General features: G+C 40.6%; 1 protein-coding gene across 12 annotated transcripts in view; it reads right to left on the bottom strand.

Moving 5' to 3' along the window:
* Lgsn (lengsin, lens protein with glutamine synthetase domain) overlaps positions 1 to 20025 on the bottom strand; it is a 175419-nt gene that overhangs the window by 27194 nt on the left and 128200 nt on the right. The window lies entirely within an intron of this gene.

Here is a 20025-nt window from a genome sequence, read left to right as displayed (position 1 = left end):
GGTAAATAATTTCTCCTGTATGACTCAGTCAGAGCTGGAGAGAGAGAAAAAGAGAGAGAGAGGGGGGTGGTTATGAGGGCACAGCTCAAGAGCATGAGAACAAAGTAAGTTGAGGTCATAGACAAGAAAAATCTGAAATGATGGGATTTGGAACCAAGACAGGTATGAGAGGAAGTGAGTCAGGACAGCAGGAAGAACCTGGCCAAGAGAATGGAAGTTCCTGGAAGGTGGTGCTTCGGGTGCATCCTGTGCTAGCACATTGACTAGCACAGAATAGGAATTGAGCAAATATTTCTAACAAATGAATGAATGGTAACCAGGCGAAGCATGAAGCCAGAAGAAACATTTGGCTGAGAGTTCCCTCATGAAAGTTGTAAACGAGACGGGATGTTCAACAGGACCTGCCAGCAGCACAGTAGGTTAATATGACCAAATCAAATGTTTTAGATAAAAAAAAAAATCACATGAATTCCATACAAGTTTTCTCTAGAACTTATAGAACATGACTCATGCTGGCTCTGTTCCTTTAACCTGTGAATTTCACTTTTTCTTTGGGTTTTTTCCTTTGTTTTGTTTTGTTTTACTGAGCTTATCCTCAAAACTATGCCTTGTACCAAGGGTTATCATTGCTCTCTTTAATATGGAAAAAATATAATTTCTCATGCTTCTCATTAAAAGCTAAACATGCTGCTATTTTGAAAGAATTTCCTAAATATTTTAAAACAATAGAAAATAAAGGAAATGTGAAGACATTAAAAGTAACCAAACTTACCAAGTATATACTTTCTCTAATACTAGTAATTATCTGTTTGAAGGCCCTTGTCCATTCCACACTGTACTGAGGACCCTGCCCAAACTCTTCTCTTTTGGGGATATCTGGATTACCAACACTTTATAAATGAGGGTGAAGCTTATTTGAAAACTTAGAACACTTGTTCTTTCTGTTCTAGCAAATGATTTGCCTTTTCAACCAAGCCACTCCTTCAAAGTCACTTTAGTCCTACACTGAATTACTCAGGTCCTGACCATCAGGCATAAAGACCTGCAGATAAACCAACTCACACCTAGAAAGCACAGAATTCAAATCTGTATGGTTTAACCTCTTCTTTCACTTTTTCATGCTACAGGATTTCCAAATGAAAGTTGCTGCCTTTCCAGCAATACTAAATGCTGAACAGTTTTCCATAAAAGGCAGCAGGAAGCTCACTTTTTAACTTCACATTTCAAATGAAAGTTCAATTATTTCTGTCCTTTGGGGTGAAACAAAGCACAGAAGGAAAATCCGGATGAATGTCCTGGAAGTCACAGAGAATGAGGCTTTTACTTAGTACGGTAGACTCAAGGTGAGAGGGTCTCACTCCAAGCACATTGTGGAGGAGCTAGATGGCCAAATGTCAGGGAAAATCTGGATGATTTCCCACTTTTACAATAAAATAACCTACACACTCAAGAAATATGGAGTGAAACACATTGAAAACATAAAAGTAGAATCAGAAATCTCTGCAGTCCCACAATGACATAAGACAGGGAGAGTGGGGAGGTTGGAGCAGGCAAATCTCCAGACTCCAAGGTCAATCTGCAAAGGTCAGTCAGAGCCTTGCAGGGCCACAGGCCACACGGAGCATCCCCAGAAGACACCAGCAGCAGAGCAGGATGACTCTCTGGGCTCAGCCCAGGTGGTGTGCAATGTGGGATCGTCAACCTTTACAGGTTTTCTGCTTTGAGTTATAAACTCTGCAGGGCAAGGAACCTCATCCACCTCACCTCAACTCAATATCGGGTCAATACCACACACTGGATTCTTGACGCACAGAGTTTTAATTATGGTGATTTGGGTTCTTGATGCATGGATTTTTAATCATTAATTATTGTGATTTGCTACAATTTCCTCCATTTTGAAACTTCATATATCCTTAGGGTTAAGTGAAGAGAAATAAAACAGCATTTTCAGTCTACTTTATGATCACTACAGTTAAGAACTGAGTGAATGCATGACTTTATGACCTTGTTTTGAATAAAGAATCTTAGTTAAAAATTCTTTATGGAACACCTATTCTGACTCATAGCTTCATTTTATTGATGATTCTGACACAGAATTTGTTGGGGTGGGGAAATAACCATCATGAGGGATTTTCTTCACTCACAATCTGCCCTTCTGAACCCACAGGGCCTCATCCGGCCACTGTGCCAAGGTTCTGCATTTAACTTTATTCTGTTGCTCGTGTTACCAGAGCGTCTGGAATGGGCCACACCACCGCCCTGTTCCAGACATTAGCTAACTGGAAAAGTACAATCTCCTGCTGGGATCATAACCCTATACCGAGAGTACAAAAGGGGTCATTTGGTGGGGAGTTGTGTCAAATGGCCACCTGAACTTGTCATTATTACCATCACCAAGACTGTTTCCAAAAGATAGAATTGTCTCTTGCTGAGAAATTTGTGTGCTTTAGACTCGTATTAGGCTAGGTATGGTAAGGCACACCTTTAATCCCAGCCCTCAGGAGACTGAGGCAGGAAGACCAAGACCTTAATGCCAGCCTGAGCTGCATAGGGAGTTCCAGTCTCAGCTACATAGCAAGATCCTGTCTCAAAGGGAAAAAAAAAATCACATTTTTGGTTTTTCTATTGGTCTAAGAGCAAACATTTGGTCTAGAATGGTCTTGGGGAGGGTGTAGATCTTGATGAGTTTCACAGAAGTTGAGTCACCTGGAATCCTGGGCTAAAGTAGTGAGAGCAGAGGTAAATATAGCACTTCCCTGAAGCACAGTAAGTAAAACCTGATCCAAGAAGTAGAAACCAAAATCTGAAAAAGCCAGCAGTAGCCATAGTCATCACATTTGCTTTCTTTCTCTACAGCATCATTTGCAGCTACAAATTGACTTCTCATACTCAAACCTGTCCATATCTGCCTGTGCTGACACCATGACACTGCAGGACAAGCCACGGTCCTCCTCAGTACGTCCCTTACCAAGTTTCCCTGTGGAAGCATCTGCATTCTTCTCTCCCTCCTTGATCACACCCCTGTGTGTACCCTGCAGCAATGATGCCATTCTGTGTCCTCCAGCAATGGACCCATTCTATCTATCTCCTCCTCCAGCAATGGCCTCTTTCTCTCTTCTCTGCAGATGAAGACACAGAGATCAAGTCAATTCTCTCTACTCACTCTGTATGGCCCAATGCACAGATTGACCTCGGCACCTCACATGTAGTAGGTGTGCTTCTTGCATTATATTTCCTTTACTTCATCTGTAGAAAACCCACATTCTCCCAGACTAAACCTAGCCTGCCTCCAAGTCCAGAATGACCTGTGAGAAATGAAAGACTAGGATTTGGGTACAAGCACCTTACGGACTGGTGAGAGGGCTACACATTGATAACTGATTATTCTAGTGCATTCCAGACTCAGCAAGTAGAATTTAGTACACAGTGTGTTTCAAATATAATTTAAAGACATTTTTCTCCTTTACTTGCTTAACCTCAAAGCACTTTTATTAGAATGAGACAACAGCTTTGAGAAGTGCAAAGATTGTTCTCTCAATGATAACCAAAATAGAAATAAAAAATGTTGTATTATATTTACACTTCTGAAACTCAGTGCCTAATGAGTTATTGTAAGTGATTATTCAAACTAAGCAAGGTTTCCTAAATGAAAGTTCTGAATCACTTAGCTGTTGTTATAAACATACTGTCTATTGAGAGGAGAGTTTCTTCACAAACATCTCTGAAGCAGACATACAGCAAATGTAATCATGCTGCCCTTATTTCTACTGGAACTTAAATAGTTTGCATAGAATAAATAATAAGAGCTGTGCTGTCGGTGCTTCGGCAAGTAATGCTCTAATTATTAGTGTCATACCTTCTGCAGGAGGTCCCCTTCATCATTCATCTCAACATTTTATCTGAGTCGGCTTGTCAGCAACAATGCTCTCAAGGTGCATTTATATACAAGCCTCCAAAAAAGACCGCAGATAATGAATTCCATGGATTCTTTCCAGGGGGATCCAGCAGGTTACAAAAGATAAGCATGAAACTGATGTGTCACGCTCAAGGCACAATGTGCTGGAAAGGCTCTAGATTGGTCAAATGACAAATGCCTGTGTATGCCTGACTCCCTGCAGACAAAGGGCAGACAAAGCCAAAAATGTTAACTGACTTTTTCTCCAACATACTGAATTTTTGCTATGTAACGGCAGTATTCAGGAATGAAACCTATTGTCACACTCACAGATGAAACACTTATTAGGGAATGATGCTACCAAAACCCAGACAAAGCACAATGGAAAAATGCAGCCCTGTGTGACCAGATTTTTACCCATCGCAGAGATTCATGATTCACATTTTAATTTCACTTCTGGGTCCCTTCCTGTCTCCAATTTGTTCTGGTCCTTCACTCTGTAACTGTAGCCATCCTCCCTTAGCCTTCCTAATCCTGCAAGCATCAAAGCTCGGCCCATCCAGATCATGGAGTCAGTACAGCCTGCCCCATAGATCCCTAGAAACAAGCCTGATCTAGTCTGAGGAAATACAGAATGCCTTCTCTTCACAGGGAGTTTGAAATTACACTTCTGCTGCCCCCACTGTGACAGCGAAGACAGTGGCTGGAGGCCAGGATGGGAGTTTCTCCTAAATTAAACCAGGTTCCCCCTAAGCACATGTGTGAGCACACAGCTCCATGGTGGTCACCTCTCCACAGGTCTTCGGGCTTGAGGAGACCCAGCCCACACTGCAGGCAGTACGTCCAGCCTGGCTGCTCATTTCCTAAGGACAATGACAGCCCTTATTTCCTTCACATTGGCTCTGCATCTGTGCCTGGGTTTTTATCAGTCCTCTTGTGGGAAGAATTTACTTCCACCCTTAAAACTATTTCCAGCAAACAGAGTAGGTGCCACTGTTGAGTGGGAAACAAATGTTTTGTGAAGACTGAGTTTGTGAAGACTAGGAATTAAGGCCCATGTTGCTGATAGAAATCTTCTTTATCATGTTGCCTCATATTCTGTTTAGAGTCAGCAAAAGCAAGAGTAAATTCTATTTGTTTAATCCACTTTCCTTTCCTCTGATACAGCGAGTGTCTTCCATTAGGTATGTAAGTTGTTTCCTGAGTGGTTTGTGATTTGTTCTTTAAAATATTGACTGAAGATACATTGGTTAAGGCCCAGGAAATCGGGTAAACTTACTGGATCAATTATAGTTTTAACCATGGAAGTTTACTATATGGAGAATTTATAAAAAGTTAAACTTCACTTTCAAAGTAGGGAGTATTAAAATAAAAACAAAGTCTAACGCTAATAAAGTCAACTATTTTACTTACACATCTTTACGCACACGTATTTTGTGTCCTGTGAGCAACTGTGGGTATTCTGCTAGTTCACTGACTCGCCCTTCATTCATGCTGCTAGTTCAGTTCATGCATGGCTTAGGGCCACATCACAGTGTAACTGTGCAGGTGGCTACTGTGACATTTGTTCTGCTGGGTTGGACAAATGGCATATAACCAAATCCATGATATGAACGTGACATGCATTAAAAGTCTTACTCTTACTTAAAATCAGTTTTCCAAAGGAGAAAACAAATGTCAGTAAATGGCTTGAGACTTACAGAAAAATAATAACTTGTCAGCAAGTCCATATTCAACATTATTCATTCATAAGCATTTCTTCAATACCTACTGCACTCAAAAGGTGTACCAGCCAAGAAGATTGCAGCCACCGAGCCACCAGTGTAAAAGACCTAGGCATCCCCAGCCCCTCTCCTGAGAAAAGGATGGGAAGACTGTTCAATTTAAGCTCTTCTCTTGCCAAAAAGTTGTGATGTAATTGACTGGATCCAGAGCCAAAATTATTGACGGAATTACGGGATTCATTTTATGGGAACAGATTGCAGAAGCTGACATTTGCTAAGTACCAACCAGGTGAAACCGTGCTGTTCACCACAAGTCACTGCCTTCTGGTGAATTATTTGGCAAGACTGAAGGGGAAAAGAGTGCAGACTGGGTAGAGTAAATCTGTCTTTCGTTGTAGGAGAAAACCGAACCATGATGATTCTGGCATTGTGTCAGGCTCACATTCGTGTTACAGTATGTGTAAGAAACACAAAGTTCTTGCCTTCCCAACACTAGCAGCTAAAGAAATAGGATAAAAACATGTCCAAGGAGACTAAGGAATAATTCATCTGTGACAATAAGCAAGTGTACAGAAGGAAACCGTCTTCCCCATCAACCCCAAAAGTGTCATTTGCGTCACCATAGACCATAGCACTGGTGACAGAAGGACACTTCTACCTTATCCTTCTCTGGATGTATGATTGTTCTAAAAGCCATGACTTGGTGCTCCTTCTTGTGTACCCAGTTGTGACACAGACTGAAACAACAGTGTGCAGGAACCAAGAGGAGTGGTTCTGGAGCCTGACCATAAAAGCCTCCAGCACCCACTGCCACCTCTGCTCTAGAAGCAGCTTGTGTTAGCCAGTTTTTTTGGGGGGGTGTTGTTGCTTTGTTTTTTGTTTTGTTTCATTGAGGTGACAAAATGTCTGAGAGAAACAACTTAAAGCAGGAAAATTTACTGGCTCTCGTGGTTTGAGAGGTTTCAGTGTGTGGTAGCCTGGCTCCATTAGTTTGGGACCGTGTGAGGCAGAGCATCGTGATGGAGGGGTGTGGTGGACAGAGCTGCTTACTCTGTATTCACCAAGAGAAAGAAACAGGAAGGGGCCAGGGACAAGGTGTGTCTTTCTAGGGCAGGCCCCCAGTAACCTTCTCCCCCAAGGTGGGCTCAACCTCCCAGCTTCTACCACATCCCAAAAACACCATCAGACAATGAGCCCATCAATGGGCTAATGCACTTCTGAAATCAGAGACCACATGATCTGATCACCTATGAACACGACTACAAGCCTTCGTAGCCAAGCATGACACAGCCCATTTTCTAAGATATAGTACATCTGTTTATAAGATTGGGATTTTCAACCCATTGTTTAAAAGAGGAGTTGGGATGGAAAGTAGAGAAGAGTTCTGTTGGTGAGTAAGACGCCTGTAGGGAGCCATGAAGACTGTTCTGTGCATAACTTTCGTTTAAAGGGATTTCTTCCACATGTCCTTTCTACAAATCTAGTTAGTATGCAGAAGACAATGTAATTTCCCAAAAAAAAAAAATATGATAATGATGTAAAGTTGATAAAATTTTAAAAATTTCCAATCATTTTAAATGAACATGTCAATGTTTTGCATATATCCTCAAGCACAAACTTCATGAAGTGAATCAGTGAGTGTAGAAACATGAAATTCTAAACCCCAAGACCCAGAAGGTCCTCTCAATCACATATTGTGCTTACTCCAAAACAACCCAAGCTATTTTAAGGAGAAAAGGAGAGTGCCATGGGATGCATTTTAAAATGCTGCTGATTTCACAGATCAGGTGGCTAATGGTCATGTTCTCCCTTATTTTACTCAAAGCTTCATTCTATTATTGGGAGAAGCTTGAAAACTATTGCTAACACCCAAAGCCTTTCACTGACGAGTTACGTCAATTGTTATTTGCCGTACTTAGAACTGTAACAGCCAATATAGTACATGTTAACATAAATAATACATTTTTATTCATATTTGCATACAATGTTGCAATGTTCTCCCCCTAAATATACATTTTTCAGAATACATTACAAAATACAAAAATGTGATAGACGATTGATGTCATTTGATACATTTACGAATCCCTTTATTTTGTAGGTCAAAGGGAAACCACTGTAATCTCAGCTCTAACTTTGATTCATTCTGTTATGCAACACAGAACTCAAGGAAGTTTGAGGTGAAAGATAAGTAACATCTTTGCATTTTTATGAAAATAACTGTGACCTCACAGCCTCCTAGAAGGACGGTGAGATTCTCAGGGTTCCCTGGCCCACACTTTGACAACCAGAGCTGTAATGAAACAGTCAGCAGATTAAAGTTCTACGGGAGCTTCTATCCATGAAAAGTAAGTCGCTTAATTTTCATGATCTTTGTTCTCTTATGTGCAAAATGAGACTTGTGAGATTTGGGACACGAGTATCCCCCTGCCCTAACCCTAATATTCTGTGAAGAACTAAAGAAGGGGGGATACATCCGCTGCCCCTCCCTGACTTGGCTTCCCCGGGTATTCAGTTTCACACAGCCCTTTGCTCCCCTGCTATAATGGTCATACAAATGTTTACCTTATAAATTAATTCCAGCTAAGCACCTAGAAGACCAACCAACATAGATTTGTAAAGTTTCTATTATGTTTAGAATAATAATGATAATAATTACGGCATTCCTAAGTACCATGTGGGACATGAAATTGGAAGAGGACATTTGTGGGAAACCTGGTGAAATTCAGCAAAACAGTCTGTGGTTATGTAAGACGCTAAGGTAAGAGGACGCTGGGAGAGAAGCCTACAGGACTCTATGCACTGTTCACAAGTCTCCTGCAAGTTCAAAATTACCTCAAAGTTTAAAATAGACATTTAAATGAGGGGTGTTTTAGGTACTACAGCATCACTGTGACTGAGGTGGGGGGCATGGGATGCCTCTTGGTTCAGCTTTCCACTCCTCAGGCTCCTCAGAGCCTCACTGGGGGCCTCACTCCAGGTCTCACTGGACCCCAGGCCTTGTGACCACTTATCACTGAGCCCTACTGCCAGCCCTGCCTGATCATTTTTCAAGCACCCCAAAGAGAATAGAAATCCCCTGATATCTCAGAACACGATTCAAGACCCCACATAGAAACTGTTTTTAGAGAAATGATTGAAACCAGGTGATTTAAATTTTTCCTATCAATGATTATTAAAATGACAAAGATTCGGTTTGCTGCTCACGTTATCAATTCAATTAGATTCAAGTTCTATGTAAGAATTAAGTACAATCCCTGAGTAGTATGTTCATATTGGGTATAATCTATGAATAACCCCATTTGTTTTGTTTTATTCTGCTTTCTTTTTTGTTCTATTACTGCCTAGTATCTAAAACTTTTCTATATTTAGGGGTGTTTTATAGTATAGATTGTTGGTTTTCTATGTTTGAGGGGTGTGATATTTTAGTGTGTATTGTTAGTTTTTGACCACCATCTCTGGCTCATTACTCTCCTAGCCTTGTTCTTATCCAAGTGACTAAAGTAATGTTGGCATGTTTAGTCCTCAAAAGCAAGCATCATAAATTGTCTCTCTCTAGGACCTTCTTGTTCCTATCATCTGCTCCTTTTTCTCCCCAAAGTCAACCGATGGAAACTAGAATTTCTCTTCCTAAGGCAAGTCTCGGAAACTACTCTAATATGTACCCTTACCTTTCTGTCTTGGAACTGGCCATGAAGAAATTCTGTGTCCTACCTTACATGATGGTAGATCAGACATGCCCCCATTTGGGAAGGGGTCTTGGCCCACACCTGGGAGAAAGCTGCACAGCAAGGCCAAGAAGAACCTAAACAGTCAGGCCTTGATGCCAGAAGTGATCTGTGCTTGAGAATTTAGTAGGAAAAACTGGGTATGCATTTATTTCCTCAATATCTTCCAAGGGAAAAATCCCTATATTGAAAGTCTTAGTGCAAGCCATTGACTTACTCTCACAATGGAAGTTGAAAATACCAGACTCACCAAATATCTAACCTGTACACCCTCATCTAGGCATAGACAGGTCTTTCTCCCCAGATTCAGGTCACCAGCTGGGTGGGGAAAGGACAGGAAATTCTTATCTCATTAGAGAAAGAATTCAAGGATGGATACAGAGGAGACTTACACAGCAGAAAATTTATTAATGCAAAGTAAAAATATACTCTCAAATGGGGGAGTGGGCAGACTCAAGGAGGATCCTAACATCTCAGGGTTTCATTGGAGTCTGCAGACATGGGGGTGGGAAAAATGGGTTAATATGCCATGAACTTTCTGAAACTGGATTATCTGTCATCAATTCCTCCCACATGTTGGGCTGGGAGTGCTTGGTTTTGGATGGTCAGTCCAGGCCTGTCATTTTTTGGCAGGCTGTGGGGCCTACAAATCAGTAAGACCCTGCTGGATGTCATAAGTTGGATCCAGGATGTGATTCCTTATCAACATGTGATCCCATCATTCTTAGCCATCACGTTTTCTGATTCCCTGCCTAATTTCGTTTTCTGCTCTGCCAATTAGACAGAGGATTGTGAGTCGAAAGCTATTACCATGGAGGGACAGGCGTGGTGAAGATTTCATTTTGGAGACAGTGACAGTGGCAGAAGTGGCCATGGTAAGGTCCAGTGTCCCATGTCAGTGGTTCAAGCTGTGTCATCCGGTGCCCAGTGGTGGGGGATTCTCTACAGGGCCGTGCATTTAGCTATAGCTCAGCTTCTCCATTTCCAACTCCTCGTGCCTCCGTGAGCTGTCCAATGTCTTCCCAGGTTCATTTCTGTTAAATGATTGGCATTGCTAAGAAACCCAACGATATACACCATTTATCCAGCTACAGAATTAACTCAGCCCAAAGAATTTGACTAATGTTAAATCCCCAAGTCTTGTATCAGCTTGTCTGTGCCAGCCAGCATTCATCATGATTCACCAACCGTGTTTCCCACAGTGACATCACCATGACCGTTAGCCATGCTAAAGGGAACTCTCTCTCTACATTCTCTTGGCTTTATTCAGCTGAAAGCTCTCCTTAGCTTGATCAAAATATTGCTCCCTGCCAAACTTCTTTGAGACCTTTCAGATTCATATCTTGCTTTTAATAACAAAATGAAATTTACTTAGTACAAAAGCGCCAAATTCCTTATGCTTTAATTATAATGATAACTTTCATGCTCATATCATAGTTAGAAATACAATAATTAGAACAGTGATAATTAAGATTTCATACCAATAAAATAGTTGAAAGGAAACAAGTCTGTAAGCTAACTATTATGTAGGCTTGCATAATTTTTTAATTAAGTCCTATTCACATTTTAACCCAAATCTCCATAAAGATCAAACATTCATTTTCATATTTATTCTTTTTAGTTATTTTCATCAGTCAGAGATATGATCTGGCATTCAAGAGTTCTTATCACTTTGAATTCTGTGTTTATAAAACAGAACAGTCAAAGACATATAACTCAAATAAATGTGTGTGTCAAAAACGAATTGCCCAAATCACAGAGCCCAATTTACCACCGAGTTGCTTCTCTCTCACTGCCCATGCGATCGATCATGGAACCCTCAGCTCGGCAGATGACCCTGAGTAGGGTGAGGGCAGCATCAAAATCTCCAGGGAAGTACAAATGGGTACTCTGGGAGCCAGAGCCCAAGGATAGGGCCCCAAGATAGCCTGCCTCTGGTCACTCAATCAATACTACTCTAAGTGCTGCTGTGATAGGAATTCACTAATGCAGTTAAAATTTCTGACTTACAAAGTTTATTTGGGTGAACCTAATCTAATCCCATGAGCCATTTGCAAGCACAGTGTTCTCTGACAACAGAAGAAAGGAAATTCAGAGACTAGAAGTCATCCAAAGAGTTTAATGCCACTTTGCTGCCTTAAACATGGAGGAGGGCACTTTACAAGCCATCAGAGCAGCATCTAGAAGTTCATAGTAGCCCCCAGATGACCACTAATAGAGAAACGTGGACTGGAGTCCTGTCAAAGAAAGCCAGATTTTGGCCAAAAACTTGGAAGATCTCAGAAGTACATTTTTCCTTAAAACCTCCATATATTAGTTAGCCTATAATCAACACTTTAATTTTAGACTTAAAAGAGAAGAGTCCAGCCAAATCTACTCTAACTTCTGAGTTATAGAACTTTAAGGTAATAACTAGGTATAGTTTTAAGTCTCTAAATTAGTGGAAATTTGCTATACCAAAATAGAAAACAAGTATAATTATAAACAAAGGAATGTAAATAACAGAATGGCCTGAACTTCTCAATAGCAAAGCTATAATATAGGAAAAAATGAACTGTGATTTTAAAATCCTAAGGGAAAAGCAATATCAAGTCTAAAACCATCTCCCAAAACTATGAAGCAATTTGAGGCTATACCAAGGTATTTCAAAGTCCCCGCCCATATCATGATACAGACCTTCATAGACCACTAGAAGATGTGCTCCACTACAAAGAGAACAAATCAAAACTCACAGAGTTCAAGAAACAGGGCATCCTGCTTACTCACAGGAGCAGAGAGTTCCCAGGGTGCTGGCTGGAGTCAGGGCCCTAAGGGAGACCATTCTGGATGGGCAGAAGGCCTGGGAGAGACTTTGAATGGTTAGCCTGGTAAGAACACTGAAGTGCCTGAATGTTTTAAGAGGAGATTTGGGGTGGGGCTGAGAATTTAGGGTCAAATTGATGATCAGTCCACATAACAAGAAAATGAGAAAATAAACTATTATTAACCCAAGGAAAACAAAAAAGGCAGAAGGAAGTAAGGGAAGACCGGTCCTAATGTAACATACTAGTCCTTGTATAATATTTAGCTGAGTGATAAAAACATGTATAGTCATGCTACTATAAACACACATAACCCTGAAAACACACAATGTGATTGCAGTAGAAGGATGGGGTACCAGTATTCTGGTTTTAAGTCTCACGTGTTCATCAGATCCTTTCCTGTCCTCTGCAGCATTATCTCTTAGGGAATTCTACCAAAACCCACAACTGTATTTCTATGAGAAAACACATTTCATGTCCTAAGCAAAAACTTCACATAGGATGTTTGGAACTGACATTATTTCACAAAAATTAATTACCATTCCTTTAAGGAATTACTGTATTAGCAAAGGAGAGATGAAATCTAGACTTGCAAATTTATGGCTGGGTGTAAGTTGTCTGTCATCTTTAACAGGTGTTTGATAAGGTGGCTTCTTTATTATTTCTTCTCTCTTTACTTTTTTATAAATTTTTAACTTAATTTATTTTTAATCTTACATTTGTGTCAACCAGGATTGGGTTCATCCAGGAATAACAGAAAATCCAAAATGATAGTAGGTTAAATAGAATTTTATTTTCTGTTTTAAATAAAATTGAACTTTTTACACTAAAAATAAATGTAATGATAGCAAACCAGAGCTTATAGTGTCGGGACTACCTGCTCCTTATATATTACTCTTTCAACCACAACCTTGGCTTTTTCCGTAATATCAGAGAGAGCTTCAGGTCACAGATATCTTGTCCTCATTTCAGTCAGCAGGAATGATGAAGGGCAAATGTGGCCATGATCTCTTTAAGACTACAGCACTAACTGTATTTGCAGCTAATTGGTCTAGACTTAACCACATGACCTCCTAACTGGAAGGGTCTCTACTGTGGGCAGCCCCATGCCCAGCTGGAAGTCATGGTTCCATAGTCAAGGAAGTAGCATAGAAAAGGACTAACCAGCTCTCTCACCCAGAATCTTTTACCTACTGAAAAACTATCCTTTTCACAGGCTAAAACTTCTACAAGTCAATGATCTGTTTCTGAATTCCAAATTCCATTCTTTCAATCATTTGTTGATTCTTATACAAATTCTGTGTTGTTTTATTTGCCAATTTTTAAAACATATTTTTGTGATATTGTGACGTAATAAGTGATATAATAAAAAATACATATCTGTTCTCTGCCCCATTTCCTGAAATTGAGCTCCTAAAACTCTCATGATTTCCTGAACAGTAGGGATGCCAGGTAAACCTTTTGTCTTAGTATTTGGTCTCTGATCCCAGTTCTTCACATACAGCTTCTAATCCTTGGAATTTCCCAGATGATAAGAGTATCTTTTGCTTTAATGAGGCGATTTTTGGTGGGCCATAGTGAGAAGTTTAGAACTCTCAAGCCCTGCTTTTTCAGAAACAGAGAGAAGCTGGAAATTAAGTTAATATTTGACCATGTCTATTTGATTAAGCCTCCATAAACTCCTGTGGGTTTGGAGAGCTTCAGGGAGGAAGGCGCAGGTGCAGGAAGTGGTGAGCAGTAGACAGGACACATGTGCCTTAGACATCTGCCTGTGCATCTTACACAGAAACTGTTAAACATAAGTAAAATGCTTTCCTGACTTCTATGAGTCACCCCTGCAAACAATGGAACCCGAAGCAGATAGCATCAGAACTACATTGAATTATAGAAGACCCAGTCAGTGCCTGCCATGGAACAGATGTGTGGAAGAAAACCCTAAACAACTGTTTTCAAAAGTGAGGTATTAAGAGTGCTGGTGTGAGTACAGATGAAAAAGCAGTCAATAGAGCCAATCTCTCTTCATGGTTCCCTTTTAAAATTTCTTGAATAGCTTTGTACATTTTTCCCTTATAGATGGATTTCAAAGCCAGTCTTTAAAACAAACAACAAAACCCTTTGCTATTTTGGATTTACATAGATTTGTGGAATGCTTGGGAGAAACTGACATCTTCGGAATTTGGAATGTTATCATAATGACTGAAAAGTTTATTTGTTGTTCGGATATACAACTTTAAAGTCAGTTTTCTGCTTCACCATTCTTCCATCATTTCATTCATTTATTCATTTGTTTCCAAGGACAGATTTTTCCAACATGCTGTAAAGTCTAGAGACATCTCTAACAGAAGTTTCTGCCTACCACAGCCACTGTGGCACACATTTTGTGAAATAAAATGAGATAACTGATGCTAAAGTCCTTTGAACATTTAAAAAGTTAGTAAGTAAATATTTTTTCTTATGTTCAATTAGTTGCTAACTGAAAATAGGCAAGATGAGTGACTCATCACGTTTATGAAGCCCGCTTCAATAATGGTAACTCACTAAGAATCTGAATTATGTGCTGAGTTTTATGTGACTCATACAGCAGAGTTCATTACTCAGGAATGACAAGTACAGAAATATTCCTAATATTAGAAAAGCATTAACTATGTGAGTGAGAAAATAAGCCTACCTCTGAACTCTTGACAAGTTTCTTAAAATTGGAGGAGAAACTTGTTTCTTCAGGTACCAAAAATCAAATAAAACCATTGATTTGTAATAGAAGATAGCACACATGAATTAGCCATTCAATATTAGCAAGCGCTAAAGAATATAATCTAACTAAGACAGCAGTTCAGGCAGAAATGACCTCGAGAAACAGCAGCTACAAAGGAAGAGCTCAGATTACCATCCTGACACCAATGAAGAGGAAATGTCTGCGGATTTACTGTTCTGGGTTTTATCTTAACGGTTAGTTAATGGCTCAACAAACTATAATCTCTCTAAGGCACTACCAAGTACTGTAGGAGAGACAAAGATAAACCAAATACAGTTCTGGCCATTCAGTAGGAGCAATGAGGCATTTATTTGTCAATTATCTAAATCCAAGGTGGAGTGGTAACTACACTTCAAGTATAGATTTCTTAAAACAAAGGCTTTCAAAGGTTAAGAGGTTAACGCAAAGTTCTTTGGAGAGGTTAGATTGGAATACAGCCTTGAAATAATTGAGATTTGTACTTGTAAAGATAAAAGTAAGAAAAATAAAGAGAAGCCAAAGAACAGGGTGAAAATTCAATGATCTTGAAGGAAGGCAGAAGGGGTGTTTCAGACTTGCATTTTCCAAGGCCTTACTTACATGTCACAAAGGTCTTCAAGCTGTTGCTTGCTGGTTGTTATTGGAGCAAGCACGACACTAAGCTTGGTCAGAATTGTGCTTTAGAATCGCTTGTTCTGGGTCACTTTGGAATGTGAAATGCAAGAGGCTGGAGAGTGGGACCAAACCAGGAAAGCATGCAGCCAGCCAGATGAGCAGCATGGATGGCATAACTATTAAAAGACCCACTACCCCAAACATGCAGGGTGTAAACACGCCTTCTACTGGTTATTAAACCAAACACTAGTCAAGGTATTGCTGTGAGGGGACTTTGTGGTGGTAACCAAGGTCTCAAATCGGGTAAGGAAGAGAAGTTCTCCAAGCAGATCTGGCCCTAATGATGAGTCTCCTCTGTGTCTAGAGGCTAGCAACGGGGAAGTCAGAGAGTATCAAAGAATGAAAGGCATTCGGCATGGAGAAGTTTCTTTCCTATTCCAGGCTTCAAAGAAGAGGAGCCAAGTGTCAGGAATGCAAGTGGCCCTGACCTAGCAGCCAGTGAGGTGACAGGGACCTCAGTCCTTCGCACAACAGATGCACCACAGCTTCTGCAGGTCAGATGTGCTGGCATGAGGTGACTGGTTCTGTGCTCGGGGTGCTTGGCTGAATCAAGGGACTGGGCAGGCTGGGTTCTTAAACAGTGACTCTGAAGTGCAATTCACTGGCAAATCAATTCAGGTGGCATTTTGGGATGTGCTTGTCCAGGTCACCTTCATAGAATAGGAAGACAATTTCAGTTATTAGCATCCTACCCAAGGATTTAGAGGTAAATGCCTTGATTATTTGAAAATACTTTAAAAATACTCACTAAACAAGTAAAAGTAGAAAAAAAGTCAAGTTCCTAAATATAAATTAATTTAATTCATAAGGAATAATAAAAGTGAATAAACTTTGGAGTCAAGAGTGCTGAATTTACAGGGTTATTTTGGCCATGTGAAGGACATTTGTGCACAAACACAAGTCTCCGTTTCTTTACTTCCAACCCTTCTTCCCTGAAATAGAAAAAGAATTAGTGTACTAATTACCCCCAGGCTTGTTACTAAGACCAAATTCACTAATGCACAGAAAGCTCATTGCAAACTGTGAAACGTGGTGTAGGTTCTACTATTGCCAGGTCTAGTCGTGGCAAACCATGGTTTCCTCCCCCCATTTAAGTGAACCTGAACATGATTGTGAAGACTTTTTTAAATGATTTCTGTTTTAGTCAACAGCATCCTGAAAGTGGTGCTGGAGGCATGCTGTAGAACTTTAAAGCAACTCAGAGACTGAGTAACAGTAAAGAGACAGGATTTTAACCTAACGAAAAGGAACCTGGTGCTTAGTCACTGGCATTCAACTATATTTACTGTGCCCATGGACTGAATATTTGTGTCCCCTCTTAGCTTCTCAGCTGGCATTAGGAGTGGGGCCTTTGGAAGGGAAGTAGATCCTAGGGGTGGAGCACTCAAGGGCAGAAGATACCACAGAAAGATCCCTTGCCCTCTACCAGTAAGGGGACAGAAGACCATGGTCTGTAGGGAAAAAAAAAAAATAGACACTAAATCTCCCCCTGCTTCAATCTTGGTCTTCTCAGAGATGTGAGAAATGAAATGCTCCTCCTCTTAAGTCACCTAATTTGTGTATTTTGTAATAACAACTTGAAAAGACTGAGACAACAGGGAAAAACAGATATTTGCCTGTAAGCTTGAATTTGATTCTCAAAATAACATGAGCAGTAATCTTGACTGCTTTGAATTAGATTGGAGACTAATTTTTTTCAACGAGATTTCACTTACATGTTCATGAAACCTAAAACTGACTTATTGTTTCAGCACATTGGAGAAACTTTAAGGAAAAGTACATCACTGCCTCAGGATTTTCCAGAATATAAGAGAATTTCCCGTAATCGCCGTGTGGATAAAGCACTTAAGCAAAAGTTAAGAAATACATAATCATCTTAAAAGCAAGGGCATTGAGACAAGTCCGGTCTTCACGGCAAATGAAATGCAACCCGGGAGGCGCAAGGTGGATTACACCCATGTTTCCAGACAAACAGTGGATGGCAACATGCACACGGTCTTGCCGAAATGGTTGTGTAACATCACAACAAACACGAGCTAATGACTCATGGGGCTTTCCAGACTCGCATACAAGGAGCACATTCATGTGCACACATTGTTTTTATTTTTTATATTTGCGAATAGGTGCTTGTGCCGCCTCAGAAAGACGGAATTAAAATGGTTAATCTTAAAAACACTTCATTTGGGAGTCATGTTCAGTCTGTCATCTGCCTCCTGAAAGGAGGGACGGACATTTTCCACTTACTTGTGTTGCCCAGATGGAGTGATTGAATTGGGTAAGGATTAATGGGACCATGGATACAAGGGTTTGGGTTTCTTCTTTAATTTTTTTTAAAAGCCAGAGTATGGGCACAATTACCAGAGCTGCTGCGAATTGCAAAGGCACAGCCGTGGCACTGGGAAGGTGGCAGCCAAGTCACTTCCCTTCCTGTTCTGAGCACAGCAGTCCACATCTGCATCTCCATAAGACAGATGTGGGGTCCTGTGGGCGGTGCTCCCAGCTGACCTTCCAAACCTAGGAGGCCATTTTAGGAGATAAATGGTGACGTGTCTGTAGCCTTTGAGACCTGCAGATATTTTTAACTTTGAGATGTGATTTGCTTCTAATACTCTCAGGTGTGGACGTCAGCAGCTGCAGGGGAGAGCGGAGGTTCTGCTCTTGGCAGCAGAGGTCCGTAACACCAGAAGTCAGTTGTTCCCTTCCTCTAAATTGCTGAATCAACAGGCAGAGTGCGGCTGCCACACAGACAACTTGGTCCCCAACACCCCAGAGCCCCAGGGACGGGAACAGTGCCTTCCAGGACAAGCTCAGAGACACCATGGAGTCTTCTCCCGAGAAACAGCTCCTACCAGAGAGTAGCTTTTACAGACTCAAAGTAGATTATTAAGTAAAAATTTCCACTATTGTGTTGTTGAATTTTTTCCTACTTCACTAATAACTGCACCTGGATTTTTCCTTGACAAAGAAGTACATTGTACAAAATGGAAAATTTTTAAATATTTCCCTTCGTTCTTTTGACAAGTAAAACAGAACATGTTGATGTTTTGTTTTGTTTTGAGACAGAGTCTCCCTATATAACCACTGACCTCAAGCTCATGATCTTCTTTCTTCTACCTTCATGGCTTCACCATCACACCTAGTGATAAATATTTATTGATGGTCAAGCACTGTTCTGAGTATTTGAGGCACAAAGGTGGACCAACTATGCATGTCTCCTTCCGCATAGAACTTAGTTAGATAGAACTGGTAAGGATGCAGAAATTAAACAAAGGAAATGTATCTCATACGTCAGGTGGTATAACTCAGGACTTGCCATAACAGAGTTATACAAACCAGGTAACTTAAAATAACAGAAACTCATTGTTCCACATTGTCAAAGGCTGGAGTATGAACGAGGTGTTTGCAGTCATGCTCTCTCTGAAAATGGTGGGAGAATCCCCCTTGCCTTCCCTAGCTTCCAATGTTTGCTAGCCGCATTCAGTGTTCCTCTGTTTGCAGACGTATCGTCCCAATCCCCTGTCCACACGCGTTTGCTTTCTGGGTCTCTTCCCATATTCTTCCCTCTTTCCATGACCATGTCTGTGTCCACATTTTCCCTTTTTACAAGGACACCAGTCATATGGACTCAGGCCCAGCCTAATAACCAAGTCTTGACTTCATCTGCAACCACTCTACAGTGCACATCCTGGAGTGCTGGGTATTATGACTTCAAATCACTTGAGAAAACATAGTTCAACTCGTCATCCACTTAGGAAGAAATAAAGCAGAGAAAATGAAATAATATAAAGTGGAGTCAGACACAGCTCCGTGTAGAGTGTATGTCTAGTGTGCGTGGGACCCTGGGATCAATCCCCATTGATGAGAGAGAAGAAGGAGGAGGAGGAGAGAAGAGAGAGGGGAGAGGAGAGAAGAATGGAGAGGAGAGGAGGGGAGAGAAGGCATGTTGAGATATGGTAGTCAAGGAAATGACATTAGCAGGATGTAGTGATGCATGCTTATAATCCCAGCACTTAGGAAGCTGAGTCAGGAGGATCTTAGGCCAGCCTGGACTACATAGTGAGACTGTCTCAAAATAAAGTGACATTTGAATAGAGAAGGTGAGATTTTAATATGCAACTGAGTGATTAATTATTCCGTGCATATAACTACAGGAAGAAATATCTTTTCCTGACATTTAAAGTGTAAAAATTATAATATAGCCAGTTGTTTTCACTCTCTAAAATAACTTCTTGTTTAGAACAGAAAGGTCTATGAATATCTCAGCCACAAATCATTCCCTTTAACTCTGAACAAGTTGATGGTTTTCAATTAACTCCTCTTTAGCAAGGATAGAAGGAATGTTGATTATAAACTTTTATGGTCATTCCTGAAATAAATACTCACTTAACCATCACTGTGTGCTGGGCCACTTCTAACTCCTGGGGACACAGCAATGAACAAAGACATTAAAACTCTTTGCTATCATGGAGTTTAC

This window comes from Castor canadensis, chromosome 8 (assembly GCF_047511655.1).
Source record: "Castor canadensis chromosome 8, mCasCan1.hap1v2, whole genome shotgun sequence".
Classification (NCBI taxonomy): Eukaryota; Metazoa; Chordata; class Mammalia; order Rodentia; family Castoridae; genus Castor; species Castor canadensis.
The sequence above is the reverse complement of the archived record's forward strand: the minus strand, read 5'-3'. Positions and strand labels throughout refer to the sequence as shown.